The 17,303-nt window shown below is 41.6% G+C and overlaps 1 protein-coding gene and 1 long non-coding RNA gene across 5 annotated transcripts in view; one reads left to right on the forward strand and one right to left on the reverse strand.

Moving 5' to 3' along the window:
* Positions 1 to 17,303, forward strand: part of LOC128076679 (protein mono-ADP-ribosyltransferase PARP14-like) — an 86,385-nt gene that overhangs the window by 62,929 nt on the left and 6,153 nt on the right. The window lies entirely within an intron of this gene.
* LOC128076682 (uncharacterized) lies at positions 4,776 to 17,266 on the reverse strand. 4 transcript variants are annotated; one of them, XR_008204616.1, is made up of 4 exons: positions 16,963 to 17,266; positions 9,412 to 10,157; positions 6,650 to 6,831; positions 4,776 to 6,050 (listed from the first exon to the last, which is right to left on the reverse strand). It is a non-coding gene; the product is annotated as an uncharacterized LOC128076682 (long non-coding RNA). The 4 variants fall into 4 exon arrangements; XR_008204617.1 differs by lacking the exon at positions 16,963 to 17,266 and having other exon boundaries at positions 6,650 to 6,786; positions 9,412 to 10,549; XR_008204615.1 differs by lacking the exon at positions 16,963 to 17,266 and having other exon boundaries at positions 9,412 to 10,546.

Genomic DNA, 17,303 nt, shown 5'->3' on the forward strand with positions numbered 1-17,303 from the left:
CCCTGGGGTCAATGGCAGCTAAACAAACTGTTAGAAGCCTCTGGTGATTCCCTTAGCCCAAAGCCCTTTTTGGTTCCCCCTTACCTTGATCTTATCTAGCATTAAGGCCAAAAATTATAGAAACTTCCTTGACAAGTTATCCCATACCTTACCTGTTTACAGAAAAAAAAAAAAGTTTTCTAAGTGCCATTTAAAAGTATAGGCTGTATATAAGGCTCCTCGCCCTATGCAAACTGTTTTTCTTCCTTTAAGCACAATGTATCTTTATAGCACTGAGCATGATTTCAGAAGTGGTAATTATTACAAACCCACTGGAATCTCTGGTGCAAAAGCAATGCACAAATCTGTACAAACAAACCAAAGTTGCAGAGTAGCAGGCGTTTCCTAAATGGTGGCACAATTACCTCCAGAGAGACAGAAACATCTCTGGATTCAATGCCTACAAAACTGTAAAAAGTTTTGTTAAACAATGTTATCCAACTTAAGATAAAGGATGTTATGCATTTCTAAAGCTTAGCTTATGGCAATTCTTATATTATTTTCAAAACAATGTTGTTTGAATACATCAGCATCCTTTATGCTCAGTGATCATCACCCTCCTGTCTTTTACCTGCAAACTGCAACATTGAGCACGTTTTCACTGACAGTATCAATTCTCTTTAGAGGATATGAAAATCACAAATTCATAAATTGTGAATGCCACTACTACTATGTGAAATCCACATAAATGCTTTTGTTTTTTAAGAAAAATAAGAATTGCAGCAACGAATATGCTGACCTTCACTGCTCAAGGGCAATCACAAACCAAAGTAAAACAAGGGGCCAGCAAAATCATGGAACTCTACAGTCTTAATTTGATATTAAAAAAAAATAACAATCCACTGGAGTGGCATGAAGTTCAAAAGCCTTTTGTTTTTTGTTTTTTGGCACTGTCTGGCACGTGTTGGGAAAGATGTTAAAATGTAACGGTTGTCGTCAGCAGAATTTGCTGTTGAACACTATCAAAATACAAAGTAACAGCCCGCTAGATGAATAGGAGAAGGTAAGGTAACACCCAGACCCAGGGCAGCACAGCTGGGCTCGGATTAGGCACTGAGAGAAAGATCAGACAACGTTTATGCATGCTTCTGGTATTCAAATTAACTGGCATTGCTAGTTTGGGGCAAGCACTCCAAAGCGCATTTACAGAGGAACGTATTCTAGTACAGTATCATGAGAAGTTTATTTTAATATTTTAGTACAGTTCTTTAAATAAATACAAATGATTCTGTTCTTAAAATGGATCTTGTTGGCACCAGCAGGTTATCCAGCAAGGTCTGCTCCCACTCTGCATGAATATACAATACTCCACAGCGTTCAGGTCTTTAACAGTCATGTACATTAGATCAACTTCTGCCCAAAAACTTTTAGAATATGTTGCTGCCTTAATCAGTAACCTAGCTCTTAAAGGTTTGTTTGGACATATTATGATAGTATTCATTGCCTACTTACCATACAGATACTCATCGTGAAGGGCATGCCCCAGCCTTATTTGCACTTCAAAGCAGAGAAACAGTTCTCAGAGCTGTAGTATCAGTAGTTCACTCCAATGACACCTACTTGAGCTCAGGTAGTTTTACAGAAAAGTCACAAGAGAAGACTGTACCCTTTTTATCTATAGTTTGATACTGAAGAACAGCAATGATTTCTCCTTCTAGTGTCACCCTATCATTCTTCCTATTTGTTTCTTGCTCTTCTCTAGAGACCTGAACTCTGGAAAAGTAGAGAAATAGAACCAATAGAACATAGCTGTTATTCTGGAGGATGATTATCTATGCTAATTACTCCATAAGAACTACTATTGGGAAGACAAGTGCATAGATTGGCAGGGGAATCATTTGAGTTGGAAGGGAACTTCCAAGCTCCCCTGCAATGAACACGGATACCCACAGCTAGGTTAGGTTGTTTGGATCCAAGTTCAGCCTGACCTTGAAAGTCCCCAGGAATGGGGTGCATCCACCACCTCTCTGGATAACCTGTTCCAGTGCCTCACCACCCTTATTTTAAAACATCTTTTTCTCATATCCAATCTACATCCATCTGTTAATTTGAAACTATTTCCCCTTCTCCTATCACAACAGACCCTGCCAAAGAGTCTGTCCCCTTATTTCCCATTGCCCCACTTTAGATACTGAAAGACTGCTATCAGGTCACCTCAGAACTTTCTCTTTTCCAGGCTTAACAACCCCAGCTCTCTCAGCCCGTCCTTGCAGTAGAGGTGTTCCATCCCTCGGATTGTTTCTGTGGCCCTTCTCTAGATGTGCTTCAACAGGTTCGTGTCTCTCCTGCACTGAGGATTCCACATGTGGATGCAGGACTCCAAGTGAGGTCTCACCAGCACAGAGGGGCAGGACCACCTCCCTTTCCCTGCTGGCCATGCTTCTTTTGATGCAGCCCAGAACACAGTCGGCTTTCCGTGCTGTGAGGACACATTGCTGGCTCACATTCAGCTTGCTGTACAGCAGTACCTCCAAATCCTTTTCACAGGGCCGTGCAAAATCCTTTCATCCCCTGACACATAATGATAGCAAGAGCTAGCACAACCATGGTGCAAAACCTTGCACTTTACTTGATTGAACCTCACAACTTTAACCCTGTCCTGCTGCTCAAGCTGTTTGTGCCCTGAAATAGAGTAGCAGGGTTACTCACCTTTAAAGAGCCTTTCAGTAAATACAAAATGTCTCAAGACCTTTATCCTTCTCCTAAGACCACTTAAACCATGAGCAAGAACAGGCATCTCAAAGCCACAGTGCTATTACCTGTTGTGCAACACAAGTACATCTTCAGTTGAACCTTCACAGAATGATAAAGTCTTGCTAAAGATAGGATGTATTCCATTAGGCATAACAAAGAGCAATTAAAAAGTAATATAATCCTTTTAGACCTCTTCTTTGTCCCTTTCCTGTGAACTGTCTGGCTTGCAAGACTCAAGTAACGAGGGCACTATAATCAGGCTTCTTAAATTTTGCAGTGAGATTTCCCACTGGAATCAATAGATTTTAAAGAGTCTGTCTTAAGACATTTTATAGCTTCTGAGAGCAAAGACTCTGCATGTTTGGCAGGAACAATTTGCTGATGTTTTTCTAACATCAGAGTCAAAAATCACATCAGAGTTGCAGTTTCTTTGTTCTTACAGCTAAATGAATACTAGAAAGTAAATGACAAACTGAAGTCTTAGCTATCATTGTGAATAGGATGATCACAGTTTGAGACAGAAGGTCACTTTCACTTGATTGTTCCCAAGACCCTAGCAGACAGTTCAACCTTTGATATTTGTAAGAAAGAACAACATCCTAATGATTATTGCACTAATGATTAGTTTCAGAGCTCCAGCAATGTCTTTTAGACAACACCTATATTCAATTGTACAGGTGTCTTTTTGTTGCTGCGTTCTGGTTTTGTTTGTTTTTCTGTTCTGCTATGCATTATACAGTCAGAACTGATTCATGCTCTGATGAGACCCTGAGAGTTTGTCTTCTAGTTTAAGTTCATTCCAAAGGAATCCAATTCCAGCCATACTGACAAAAGCACAGTAACTAGGATAAATTAAGTAGTATTCTGCCTGCTTTTTTTCCCCTCTCCAGCAATAAAGCTATTTTAAGGTTTAACTGTACAAGGAAACATTAAGCAATTTCAAGTGTTAATTCTGTCACGTATGGCTGTTACTGTTCATGCAACTTATAATAGTTTTCAGCATCTGCAAACAATGAAAAATCTCATTGACTTATTATTTATAAGTCTGAAGGACTTCATAAAGTAATCAGTGATTGAATAAAGTACCTATATGCATCACCACAGCAGTAACTCATCGGTTGAATTTCAAGAGCATAGCAGGGCACTGAGCCACATTTCAGAAAACAAAACTTCAAGAATTCTTTGGCAGACTACTGAATTGTAAACAACCTGTACAGAACCAATATACTCTCTGAACACCACTGCTTTAAGGGCATTCCTCTCTGAGGAGATCTGAGCGATTCTTAGGAGAAAAGTTGCTGTAAGGATATATCCAGCATAATGCACATACTCAAAACGTAGACACTGCATCTTTAATGTTGCTTGTGCACTGAGAGCACATGGAGATAAATTTCTATTTCAAGACTAATTTGCAAAGGAGCTGCACAATGCATAGAATGAGCAAATTATAATGAAAATTAGGTCCAAGTTTTCAAATAAAAATTCCACTTGTTTGACAATCTAGGAGGTCCATAACTACCGTTGCACATGTGAAGGCAATATGGAGGAAATGCCAAGAAATCCAGCAGGTCCCAGCCAGCATACAGTCCTATCAAAACACAGAAAGAGAAGACAATCACCGCACAGAGATTCTTTGCACTACTGCATGATGGTCCTCTGCTTAGCTCTGCTTAGCATTCAAAGTCACATTTGTCAAGACAAATGCTACATGGTCTTGCGCATCTCAATCTCACACATTTGAGTAGTGGCAACTTCTGCAAGTGGTGTTGTGTGCCAAAGATGGGAATCCACAACATGCCAGTTCTCAACTAATTTACTAATCTGTAATGACAAATTGGTTGATAAGGACTGCCATGCAGAAAAGTCTAAGCTTCAGCAATAATACTTCAACAGCAGTAAGTACATACTGTGAAACAGCCCTATGTCAGAATTAGTACAGTCAGATTTTCTTCAAGCTGATATTGATTGAGTGCAAATATGGGAAAATTATTCAAACTACGAAGATTTTATTAACAAAAGCATACAGATACACATCACAAAAATACTGGATACATAGGTTCTATTGCAAAATCCAAAATGATCTCAATTTGGTCTCAGAAACTTCAAACATCACCTGGGAAGAAGCCTTACACCTTATGCAATTCAAATATCACTGTCCCACCTAATGTCTACAGTCACAGAATCCTAGGGGTTGGAAGAGACCTCTAAAGATTGTGTCCAACCCCCCTGCAAAAGCAGGATTCCTACAGCAGACTGCACAGGTATGCCTCCAGAGGAGACTCCACAGCCTCTCTGGTTAGCCTGCTCCAGTGCTCCACCACCCTCCATCTTTCACATGTTGGCACAGAACTTCCTATGCTCCAGTTAACAGCCATTTCCCCTGTCCATTCCAGGTAAGGCCTCACCATGGCATAGCAGAGGGGGAGGATCACCTCTCTCTTGATGTGCTGGCCATGCTTCTTTTAATGCACCCCAGGATTCCATTGGTACTCTTGGCCACAAGGGCATACTGCTGCCTCATGGCCAACCTTTGGTCCACTAGGAGCCCCAGGTCCTCTGCAGAGCTCCTCTCTAGGTCATGCAACAACCTGTACTGATAATTGCAGTTATTTCTTCTCAGGTGCAGGACTCTACATCTGCTTTTATTAAACCCCATCTGGTTTCTTACCGCCCAGCTCTCCAGCCTATCCAGGTCTTGCTGAATGGCAGCACAGCCATCAGGTGTGTCAGCCGCTCCTCCCAGCTCTGTATCATCAGCATACTTGCTGAGAGTGGACACTATCTCCTCATCAAGGTCATTGATGAAGATATTGAACAAGATGAGATCCATCACTGACCCCCTGGGGAACACTGCTAGTCACAGGTCTGCAGTTGGACTCTGCACCACTGATCACCACCCTTTGAGCTCAGCGAGTTCTCAACCCACATCACTGCTCACATATCTATCCCACACTTTCTCAGCGTCACTATCAGGATGATGTGGGCGACAGTATCAAAAGCCTTGCTGACATCAACATAGACAATATCCACAGGTCTCCCCACATCTACCCAGCCAGAGATGCCATCACAGAAGGCTACGAGGTTGGTTGAGCATGATTTCCCCTTGGTGAATCCATGCTGATCCCCATCCATCCTGCTCCTGATGACCTTCTCTTCCAATTGTTTGGAGGTGCAACCAGAACAAGCTGTTCCATCACTTTCCCAGGAACAGAGGTGAGACTGACTGGCCTGTAGTTTCCCAGATCCTCCTCCTTGCCCTTTTTGTAGTGACACTGGCTATCCTCCAGTCTTCAGGTACCTCTTCTTTCCTCCAAGACCTGTCAAAGATGACAGAGAGCAGTTCAGCAATCACCTGTCAGTTCCCTCAGCACACAAACATACCCAACACTCACAACAGCTCTCCCCTCCCTCAGGACCCGGGGGAACTCAAGACACCAGAGATCCCCACAGTCAGTCTGGACTGCCCCTTCCCCCCTCAGGATGCCCACATGAGCCCACATAGGCTGTCCCCCCTTAGTCTGGGTTGCAGCCTCAGGCCAGCTGCTATGTCAGGTGCCCACCATGGTAATTGTAAGAGGCAGCAGCACATTTTAGAGTTTTCAAAGGAGTAGAGAGGAGGGGAGAGAGAAAAGGGGAGGAAAGGACAGGACCCCTCCCTGATCGCCACCCTCCTCCCCCGCGAGAACTGCCTGTGCTAACTGCCTGTCAGACAAGCGCGCCCTGTTTGCACAGCCTGATAGCGGCGCTCCTGTGTTGCTGCGCTCCCTAAAAGGAGTTGCTTTTATACAGGCAGAGGGTTGGCTGCCATCACTCCCAGCTCCGCTCCGGCTCAGGCACGGCTCTTGCCTGACCGGGAGGGGATCTGGGGCTGCCGCGCTGACCGAGCACCGCAGCTTAGGGGGTTGGTTCTGTTCACCTCTCTGCCAAGATCCCTTGTTGCAGTCGATCCACGTGAGATCCTCACTAAAACAGCCATTACCTTGCCATTACTTTTGGGGTAACCCTCGTGTTTTCACAGTTCATGTGTAGATTAGCAGGAATGTAATTTTGCAACTGAAAAAAAAAATTGAAAGAGCTATCTTCAATTTGCAGACATATCTGTGAATAAGATTTAAGAACAAGTCACCAATTCATTTACTGCATTTCCAGTAATGTCATAGGAGGTATCCAGAATTTCAAGTCCCATCTTATCCTTTTACAGATTATTTCATCTTATATACCTTAATGAATCAGTTTTACAGTGGCTTATGAAAGAAAAAAATCACCAGAAAAAAAAAAGAGAAATCTGGGTATACACATTAGCCACTCATTTTCTATACGGTGTCTGTGTGTATACAACAAACGAGTAATTAGGGCATCTACATTCCATACACAGAGCCTTGTAGAGATTCACTAAGTGTCTATACAGGGGCAGCAGCTGATGCTTACAGTATATTAGCTGTAAGCACTGCAGTCACACTGAGCACCTCTTGGCAGATATTTTAGTATTGGCTCCAGAGCAGACAACTGGAAACAACTCAGAACTCTCAATACTCAGTGATGACTGAAGCATGGACGTTTTTCTTAGCGATGCTTTATCCTCCACTACTGAACTATTCAGAAAGTATTGAAACATCTCTAAACAGAAAAAAAAAAATCCCATCAACATCTATGTGCCAGTAATATTGGAGATTCCAAGAACTGAAGAGTACAGCAAAACATTTATAAACCATACAGTAAAAAATATCAAAGACATTCAGAATTAAAGTAGGTCTCAATATGCTGCTGCTAGCTTCACTATATGAAAATCACATACTACTGCTTAATCTAAATTATTTTGCTCCGAAAGAGGAAGGTGATTAGAAGATTGGTTTAGGTCTCTCAGGTCAGGCTCGTTTTAAAATATTGTTTTCTTTGAATATTTTTTTTTCCCTCTGAAAATGACCACAATAAAAATATCTGTCCTGTTTTTAAGTGTTACAGAGAACCAAAAACACCTCCCAGAAGCAGGACTGAGTCCCAGATATCTGTATATCCTACATTATGTACTTATCCAGTAAACAAGCAACACCCAGTGAGCAAGTTTCTTTCTCCTTGACTGTTCTACCATGAGGGTGACCAATTCTGGTTGTTACATAAACAAGGGATTAATTTATACTTCTTTTCTATGAAATGTCACATTTTCTGTGTATGTCACACAAAGACATTAGAAGACTCAAAATGAACTAAGGAACATCTTCATATCTTCAAGCAATTTGTAATGAACATACCACAGGATTTTATGCTCAACTAAATCTACAGATGTTGAAAAAGAATTACAACATATATGAAGGCTGCTAAACACAGAGAGCTCTTTAAGGCTGAGCCAGGCACTGAACTGCAGCTTTTTCAAGGACAGAAGGATGTCTTGTGAAATGTACACTACAAGTTTGTCTTGTTTGATGTTTCCTAAATAAGCATTTGCTTTGGCTGCTGTTAGACACAGGATACTGGGCTAGCTGAACTTTGGAGCTTCATACAGACAATCTTGTACTCTTACATATTAACCTTACATACTTGTAGTACTTGATTTCAGCATTTCAAGTATTCCACAGAGGGGAAAAGACATCCTCACCTGCAAATTATGAAAAGTTCAACCATATTCCATACAGACAGGAAACATCACTGTAATGCTTAATTAAAATTGACTTCACTGTGCATCAGCACTCAAATCTGCCTCCAGTCAACACTGCACAAGCTGAGGTAATAACACTAACATTAATTATAATCAGAGCTGAAAGTGTGACAAGACAGAGTTTGGAGGTAAAAAAATAAAATTTATCACCTGCAGTCTGTGCTCCTAGGAATAACAATGTCCCCTCACATTCTATTAATATTTCAACAGATTTATTTCATCTCTCTGTAACAGTTTCCTAGAATAACTTTATCTCTTCTGAGAACTCCGGATTGCAACATAGACATCAGGCAAAATGAACTGACCCACGCTCATTCAGGAAAACTTATCTATATATGGATGCACGTAGACAGCAGTGCAACACTACTAATATGCAAAGTTAAAACAGACAAAACTAAAGGCATGAGAAGATCAATCTGCAAACAGGTAGAGTTTCTAATTTATCTTTAAATGACTCTCAGCTTGTACACCACCAATTAAGACTTCATTGGGTTTCAGTTTACAGATGAGGACAGTTGAAAGTGTGAGGCTTAACAGCTGTATCATCCTGGGCAGTTAAGTCTCACAGATCACAAGGTTGAGCTTGGCTTCCTTCAGACTTGACCCAGTCACAGCTTCCAAATACTGTGTAGACATCACAGGAGCTGCCGTGGTAGTCACGGCCCTAATACACTGCTGCTGAATGGAGAATATCACTGGGGCTACAGTGTATCTTTAGCAAGTTTCTAAGTCACAAAACACAACAACAGAGGCTGCCTGGTCATCACCCCAAAGACAGAACCCTTCCACAGCAAATGAAAGTCATTTTATTTAACATACAACTGCAAACTATTTTTTTTTGCAAAACTTTCACACATCCCTTCCCCTCAGCAGCTCCTCCACTGAAAGCCAAAACAAAAACTGCACTGAACCATTCACTCTCAGGATGGCTTCAGCTTTCAACCCTCTGCTTTTTCAAGCAGAACACCAAGATAGAAATCCCCCATTAGCAATCTGAAAGCAGTGCACGAGCAAAGAATACTTACGTTTGCCACTGTATTTGTAGTATTCGTGCTCTGTTCCAGCAACTGGTGATTACAAAAGGAGAAAGCTTTTTAGTCTGCCTTTCAAGCCTTGTAGCAGTGAAAGGAAGCCACTGGTTTTCTATATGCTGTACTCTGCTCAATTCCTATGTGCACACAACACAGCTGCCAGATTTAATAACCATGTCAGCCTGCTTTCCCCATAGAGCAGCAGAGAGATGACAGAATGAAGATATTTCCAGTGTGTTAACCTGTAGGTATGGCCACATTAAGCCCTGAATGAACATCATTTTACTGCTCTTGAAGAAAAAATAAAATCAGTCAACTCCATTTCAAAAAAAAAAAAAAAAAAAGGCAAAAGGACTTCAGAAATGCAAATCCATACTTGCCTTCAGTGACATTAAAGTAATGACTCTTTCCATCATCAGCTAACTAATCTCAGGACTTAATTCCTTCTCAAAGCGTCCTGACCTTTACTTACACATTTTGCCAAGCAACATGTGCTTGTATCCAAAAAGTATCCAATTAGCTGACAAATCATCCCAGAATACCCCTCTCCGGAAGGAATTATTTCCATACCTGTTTTTGCTGACTTCTTTCAGAAAAGCAGAGTTAATAAAAGGGGGAAATTCTCACCCTTTCAATCCTCCCATGCACAGCGACTCCTAGAGCTCAAAACTTCCTTAACAGATGTGGTCACTTCACTGCCGATGCAGGGCATTTCTGTACCTCCATCTGCACAACCAGCTCTGTAGAAGTGAGAGGCAGACAGAATTAACGTGCCAAGAGAAGGTGCCAGTCACACAGCCCACATCTACAAACTTAACATAAACCCAGAAATGTGTGACTGAATTTGCATCATTGCAGGGATGCTGCAGGATGATATGACAACCATGCACACCTGCCTCTCATTTCTATTCCCTTTACTGCCTCTGGAGGCACCTGTCTCAGCTGGGAGTGGTTTCTGCAGAAACGACAGGCAGTTGGTTTTCACCTCAAAGAAAGTGTTACTGTGTGGGAACTGAGAAGGAAGGAAGGCTACAGCTGACATTATGACACAGTGCAGCAATCAATACTGCATATTGAAGTGCAGAGGATTTTTCAGCCTATTTATTCTTCCAGCAACAGGGATCTCACTACATCTACTCTGTTTAAAACTGAACTATCAGCCTCAGTGCTGCTTATTACATATTATGAAGTTGTGCCACATTAAAACTTGAGGAAGTGCCTGAAAAGAGCTGTACAAGTCAGTGAGGCATGGCATGCGGTGGAGCAAAACCTGAAACAGCAAAGTGCTGCCTATACGGCTTTCCGCTCAGCTCAAGGAGACAAACCTACCCACAGCCATGGTATGGAGAACAGATCTACCAGATCCTATCTTTTATGAAAATGGATAGTGATAGGACAAGGAGAAATGGTATTAAACTAAGACAAGGGAGGCCTAGGTTAGATATCAGGAGGAAGTTCTTCCACACAGAGGGTGGTGAAGCACTGGAACAGCCCAAGGAGGCTGTGGATGCCCCATCCCTGCAGGCATTTGAGGCCAGGCTGGATGTGGCTCTAGGCAGACTGGTGACTCTGCACATAGCAGGGGGTAGAAACTAGATGATCTTCATGATCCTTTTCAATGCAGACCACTCTATGATTCTATCTGAGAGATGGAAAATGGGGCCCCTGGCACTGGGGCTGCGCAAGCTGAGAAAGGCTTGGCATTCTAAGCCAGCAGCTGAAGACATGAAGTGGTGGTCATATAACAGATAGTGAACACTGTGAAACAGGTAGGGGCTGTGTCTCCTGCCAGCCACACCTGCAGATAGCGTCTTTACTGGCAAGTGAAATCACAAGTCAAATGGTTAAGAAATCAGAAATACCTGTTTACTCAAAAAATCAGTGACTTCTGTTTGAAAAAAAAAAAAAATCACAGGGCAAGTGCTATGGTTTAACACGGCTGGTAGCTAAGCACCACATAGTTGCTGGCTCACTCCCCTCGCCTCCCAGGAGGTTGGGTGAGAGAAACAGGAAAAAAAAATAGAACTCATGGGTTGAGATATACCTATTTACTTAGAGAATAGTAAAAGGATAACAAGTATTTTTATATATGAATGTATATAACAAATTCATAAAAGTGATACAAAGTAATTGCTCACCACCCCTTAACCTATACCCAGCAAGCCCCTCAAGCAGCAGAAGAGAGCTCAATTAACTCCTCCCCTTCAGAACTCCTTCCACATGTTATACAATATGGAATATCCCTTTGTCCAGTTTCAGTCAGTTCTCCTAACTCTGTTCCCTCCCAGCTCCTTGGGCCCTTTGATAAGAATGGCCTTGGCTCTGTGCAATGCTGCTTTGCAGCAAATGTAAATATCAGTGTGTTATCAACACTGTTTTTCTTCTAGAGCCAAAACATACCAGTGTACCAGATACTCTGAAAAAAGAAAAAAAAACAAAACAATTCCATCCCAGTTGAAACAAGACAGAAAAATGAGTACAGCTCTATCCTTGAGGTACTCTTCCCAGCTCACCACTGAAGCAGTATGAACTTGGATCCATCTTCACTTACCTATGCAAATACTTAATTTGTGATCACTTGCTGCTTTATCAAGCATATATTAACATGAAGGGGCATTAGGCATCTCACTACTACTGGCATACTTCCATTAAATTAGCCTAAGCAGGAACATTACACCACTTGCATTTCTTATCCTAAAAATTCTTTAGTTACCTGGGAATTTCAAGCTACACAGATTTCTGATTTTTGTAGCAATCAGTACCTGTTGCTCTTTTACTTGTAGCAATCCCACAACAGACAGATCTTCTGACAGGCCAGGCAAAACAGACAGCTGCTTAATGTTGTCTGTGTCCACAGCAGCTATTCCAAAGGCCCTTCCATACCCCATAGGATCCTTGAAATGCCCCCTTCTGAGATAATCAATACCTAGAATATACAAAGCCCCTGGGCCTCACACAATAGGATGCTTTTGCCAGTCCTTACCAGTGAGGCTTATCTCAGCCTCCAACACAGTCAATTCTTGAGAGCCCCTGGTCACTCCAGAAGTATGGATTGATTCTGTCCCTTCACGACTCGAGGGCATCAGAGTGCACTGTGCACCAGTATCCACCAGTGCCTTATATTTCAGTGGTTCTGATGTGCCAGGCCATCAAATCCACACAGTCCAATATACTCTACTATCCCTTATATATGAACACAATTCCACAACAAGTAATTATGACATTGATTATTGGCCAGTAGGTTGCCAGTAACACCATTGCTTTTAATCCTTTACACAACGCCCCCCATGATAAAGAGTGGGTTCATCACTGGTGCCTGCTAAAAAGGGGTTAATGAATTGAAGCTAACAAGAGGAGGGGAAGAAAAAAAAAAAAGAAAAAGGCACTACCCAGACTAAGTAGTGCTCAGTTTACAAATATCCCAGAATACTGGCAGTACGCCTAGTCTTTCAAGGTCAGTTTTTCCAGCACAGAATTCTGAACTACTGATAATGCTCCTTAACAAAGCTCTCTAAGAGCAGAGAGAGAGATTTCATTCTAAAACTAAAAAGCAGGTATGCCTGCATTCTCCACCAAAATCTGTCATGGAGTTGACTAGATCAATCTATGCTTGTGACAGGGGGGCAGTAAGCCTCTGCCTTTCCCCCCCAACCCAGTCCCACAAAATGGGAAGGAAGGAAGGGCGGAGAAGAACAGCAGCAACAATCTATGGAGGAAAACTTATTTTACTATGATACCGGAATACAAGATAACACAATATAATACAATTTAATTTAAATTGAGATTAATAAATCAGACAAGATGGGAGAGAGAGTTCCCAGGACCAAGTAAAACCTGAAAAGCTTGGAACGGCTAGGAAAGCACCTCCAGCACCCACTGCAAGGCAGCAAGAGAGCGCCCCTCCACCCAGCAGGGCCAGATCCCGTGACTGCTGTAATGTACAGGGATAGGCCTGGAATTGGGGCATTAACACTTTAACGCCCCGTACACAACATGATGTTTTGATGTGAATATTGAAACCTGAAAAAAAAACAAAAAAACATGATACTGATCTCACAGGTGACTTGGCTGAGATACTGCTGAGAAGTCAGTTAGACTAACAAAAGGCAGGTTTGCTTTTACAGCAGGCATCAAGCACACAGATGCAGCTGTAGCTTGTGAATTGTTGTTTCCTTCCAGCAAAGAGTCATCTCAACCCAGGACTACAAGCTTCACTTGACAGCTCAGGTTGTACAGTGATGGTCTCTCAGAGAATAAGCTCAGAATACATGGAATTCAGCTACTGTGACCTGGATGTTGTTTGGCACATGTCACTGAACATGATAGTTACCTTACAGTTGAGAAAGGCAGACTTACAGTGGCTATCTAAAACAGTATACCAGCAGTATTTATAATACATTTCCCATATTTTTCCCATGACATTATATCAGCCCTATGAAAAATAACAGTATTACAAATAAAACATTACAAATGGCCTTCCTCAAAGATGGAGAGAAGCATCTGTAGAAATGCTTGTACAAAACTGCATTCCTTATTCCAGATACATCTTTATTTCACATGACATCTCAATTCATTTCATGCTAGGCTTTTACATAAAAAAAGCAACATATAATTCCAGGATATTGACCATTTATCATATATGCTGCTTTTGATACATGTCTCTTTCCTCCCATAGTCCTCTTACCAAGAAAAGGCCCTTTTTCTGTCTACTTGAATTGATGTGATTTGGGCAGGGAAAAAATCTTAGCAGAAAATAAAGGGAGAGACAGATTCACAGAGAAACAGGCAGGGGGTCAGGATGTCAGTTTCAAACTGCATGAGCTGCAGATGCCCTTGTCTAGACTTCTATGCTCCAGTAATTCATAGGGATGGCACTCACAAAAGCCATCACATTATCAGAGAACTGACTAACTTCGCTAATGGGGAATACCAAGAAAGAAATCTTGCCATGCATCCATGAACTTGGTATCCTTATCTGGGTTACAAGAAAATACTCTCCCCAGATCAAAATCAAACATACCCATTATCTGGAATTCACTGCCTTCACCTATCCTTTCTCACAAAGGATGACTGGGAAAGAGACAGAAGGCAACTTCTGTACTCAAAGATTCAATAATCAACTCCACTAGCGATGGTTCCTGAACACCAGCCTACCCTAGAGTAGGTAGGTCCTGATCTCAGTCCCAGCATGGATCTTGCCTGAGGTCAGCCAAGGAAATGGTCATTGTGGGAATTGAAACCAATCTGACTGCACCTAGCCTAGCACACACAGGACACAGATCAAAGGTGGATTTCTGTTTGAGCATCCCATAGATTTCAATTTCAGTCAACACTCCCAGCTGAAGGTCAGTACTTTCCTTGTTTTAGAAGCAGAAATATTTGCCAAGGCTCAGGCAGCCAGGCCAGAAAACAGTGACAAGCAGCGTAAGCTGATCTGGCAGGCTTCATTAAAGGCAGATTAAACAACAACAATCCCAAGGCTTTTGTGATATGATTGCATGGCACAGCCAATGAACTAGTCACTCCCCAGGGCGAGATGCAGCTAGTAGCTTCATGGAAAGTAATGGTGATAGGAGAATGGTTAGACTAGACAGTCCTGCAAGTCCTTTCCGACCTCGTGATTCTATGTTTCTATGCAAGTATGTTCAACTGACCACGGAGTGGAACAGACTGCTGTGTGAAATCACACATTGCAACAACGTAACATGCAAAGTTACACTAAACAAGGCTCTTCACCTAAGAAAACCCACAAAAGCACGATTACCTAAATACAAGTCCATCTACTCCTAAAAAAGCAGGATGATGTAGAAAAAAAATAAAGGCACCTGCTCAAGTTTTAAGAAAGAACTTGATGTCTGAGCTCTGAATTCTGCTTTCCCCCCCCCAGTGCAAAGTCCATCATTCCCATGATTTGAGATTTTTTTCCACCCAATAAATATTTGAAATCAATCTTCCCCCATGTACTGGATCAAGTAGTATTTTATCAGAATGTCAGTAATTAATTTTCCCCGATTTCTCTGCTCTTAGTGCAAGGTTGTCTTGCCTTGGACCCAAAACAGCCTCCTAATTCTACTGCCTACTTGCAATCTGATGGTTTTCCTTGCTGCACAGGGTGATGGATCCGGAGTTTTTAAATCAAAGGCTGCAGGATAATATTTCCCTTTTCAATCCAAAATACTTCAAAGGCTGCCCATTCTTCTCTTCTATCACTGGACCAGATAAAAGTTTCCAATCCCAAATATTGCCACTTTACACTCTTTTATTTGATTTTTATTCCTGTATTTATTCTATCCAAATCAAATGTTTTACAATGATTTTTTTTGAAGCTACACAACATCGTAAGAAGTATGCTAGCTAGCAATCTTAATCTGATTTGAAGACAAAAGGGATACAGTAGAAAGAGGCTGCACTGAGTTAATACAGCTCAAGTGAAGGAAGCTACACTAAAGTGTCAACAAACAGAAGAGTAGAATTCTAGTTTATCTAGAGAAGCAGGAAGAACAGATACATAACCATTAACAGTATAATTGAAGAATGGGTAAGAGTTTTGCAGGATTCCATAGAAGAGAGGATTCCTAGAGCAGTCAGAAAATTGTCCAAGCTCCCTTCTGTCTCTGCTGAGATCTGGATTGTACTGATCAGCAGAAGTTCAGAGGATAAAAAGAATTGTTGATGTTCTCCCACACCCAGAGACCACCACAACCAAAAGGCAGAGCAGAGCTTCTTAGCTGTTCCACCACTTCAGCCTCATCTAAGACTTCCCCTGCTGCAAGCTCTGCCTTTGGCAGCCATTCACAATCCCAAACACATCTGAAAGCATTTCAATGAGATTACCTCTAGCAAGGAACACTTGAACACAGTGCATGCAGCTTCCCATTTGCAGGGACCTACTCAGCCTCTATTATTGAATAGTGTTTGGTTTGCTTACCATTACTAAAGAACAGCAGGTAGAACTGAGTTGTTAGTGTACACATAGGTGAAATAAGTTGTCCACTCAGGGAGAAAGTCTAGCCTGCCTCAGTCTCTACTGAGAAGAGGACAATAGGGCAGCAGGTTAAACCAAGTGAAAAAATAAAGCTAACAGCCTAGCTTTTCATAACACATACATAGCTTCCAAACCCCATTATGATCACAGTATTTTCTTTAGTATGTTATGCATCAGAAATTATTATGATTTAGCAGGTATGATTCCTACCTTGTGGAAACTCGCTACAATTGTACTCAGTTGTATGTAGTGCACAGAAATACCCCATTAAGGTTTTTCTTATTGGCTAGATATTTGTCACATCACAAGAACAAATCTTACATGTTTTCAAAGAGCAAATTTTAGTCTGCTTATCACCTCAATTCTGTCCATGTAAATGAGATATTACCTACACAGACACTGTAAAACAATTGAACTAGAAGCTAAAATTCACACACCACCTATCAAACTTTTCAAGTAAAGGCTTCATTCTACAGCAGGTAGCTTCACACATTCTGACTTAAAATAGGGCTTTTATGCATAATACAAAGAAATAAATAAGTCTCTGTAGAAAGACTCACCTGGAAGTCAGGGAGAAAAAGATAAACAGCAAGAAAAGAATCACCAGCCTAAAGATGGTTCTCACATCTTCATTTACAGAACGTTACTGCCTTGGTCCATAACCCAGGTTCTTTTAATACTCCTCCATCTGTGAGAAGTTGTTATCCTTTTTCTTAGAGCTAGAGCTGCAAATATAGGAAGAGCAAATCTTCATAAAGTGCTTCATCCATAAGTGGCAGCTTCCCATGACTGCATTCTTCTGTGGGAACAGGATTATTTTCCTGAAGCAGCAGGCAGTTGCCCTCTAGCACTCACCATTCTAGAGCACTTGGTGATCTCTAGTTAAAAACACATATGAAAT

The sequence above is a fragment of the Tympanuchus pallidicinctus genome, unplaced genomic scaffold (genome assembly GCF_026119805.1).
Source record: "Tympanuchus pallidicinctus isolate F22 unplaced genomic scaffold, pur_lepc_1.0 scaffold15, whole genome shotgun sequence".
NCBI classification, from domain to species: Eukaryota; Metazoa; Chordata; class Aves; order Galliformes; family Phasianidae; genus Tympanuchus; species Tympanuchus pallidicinctus.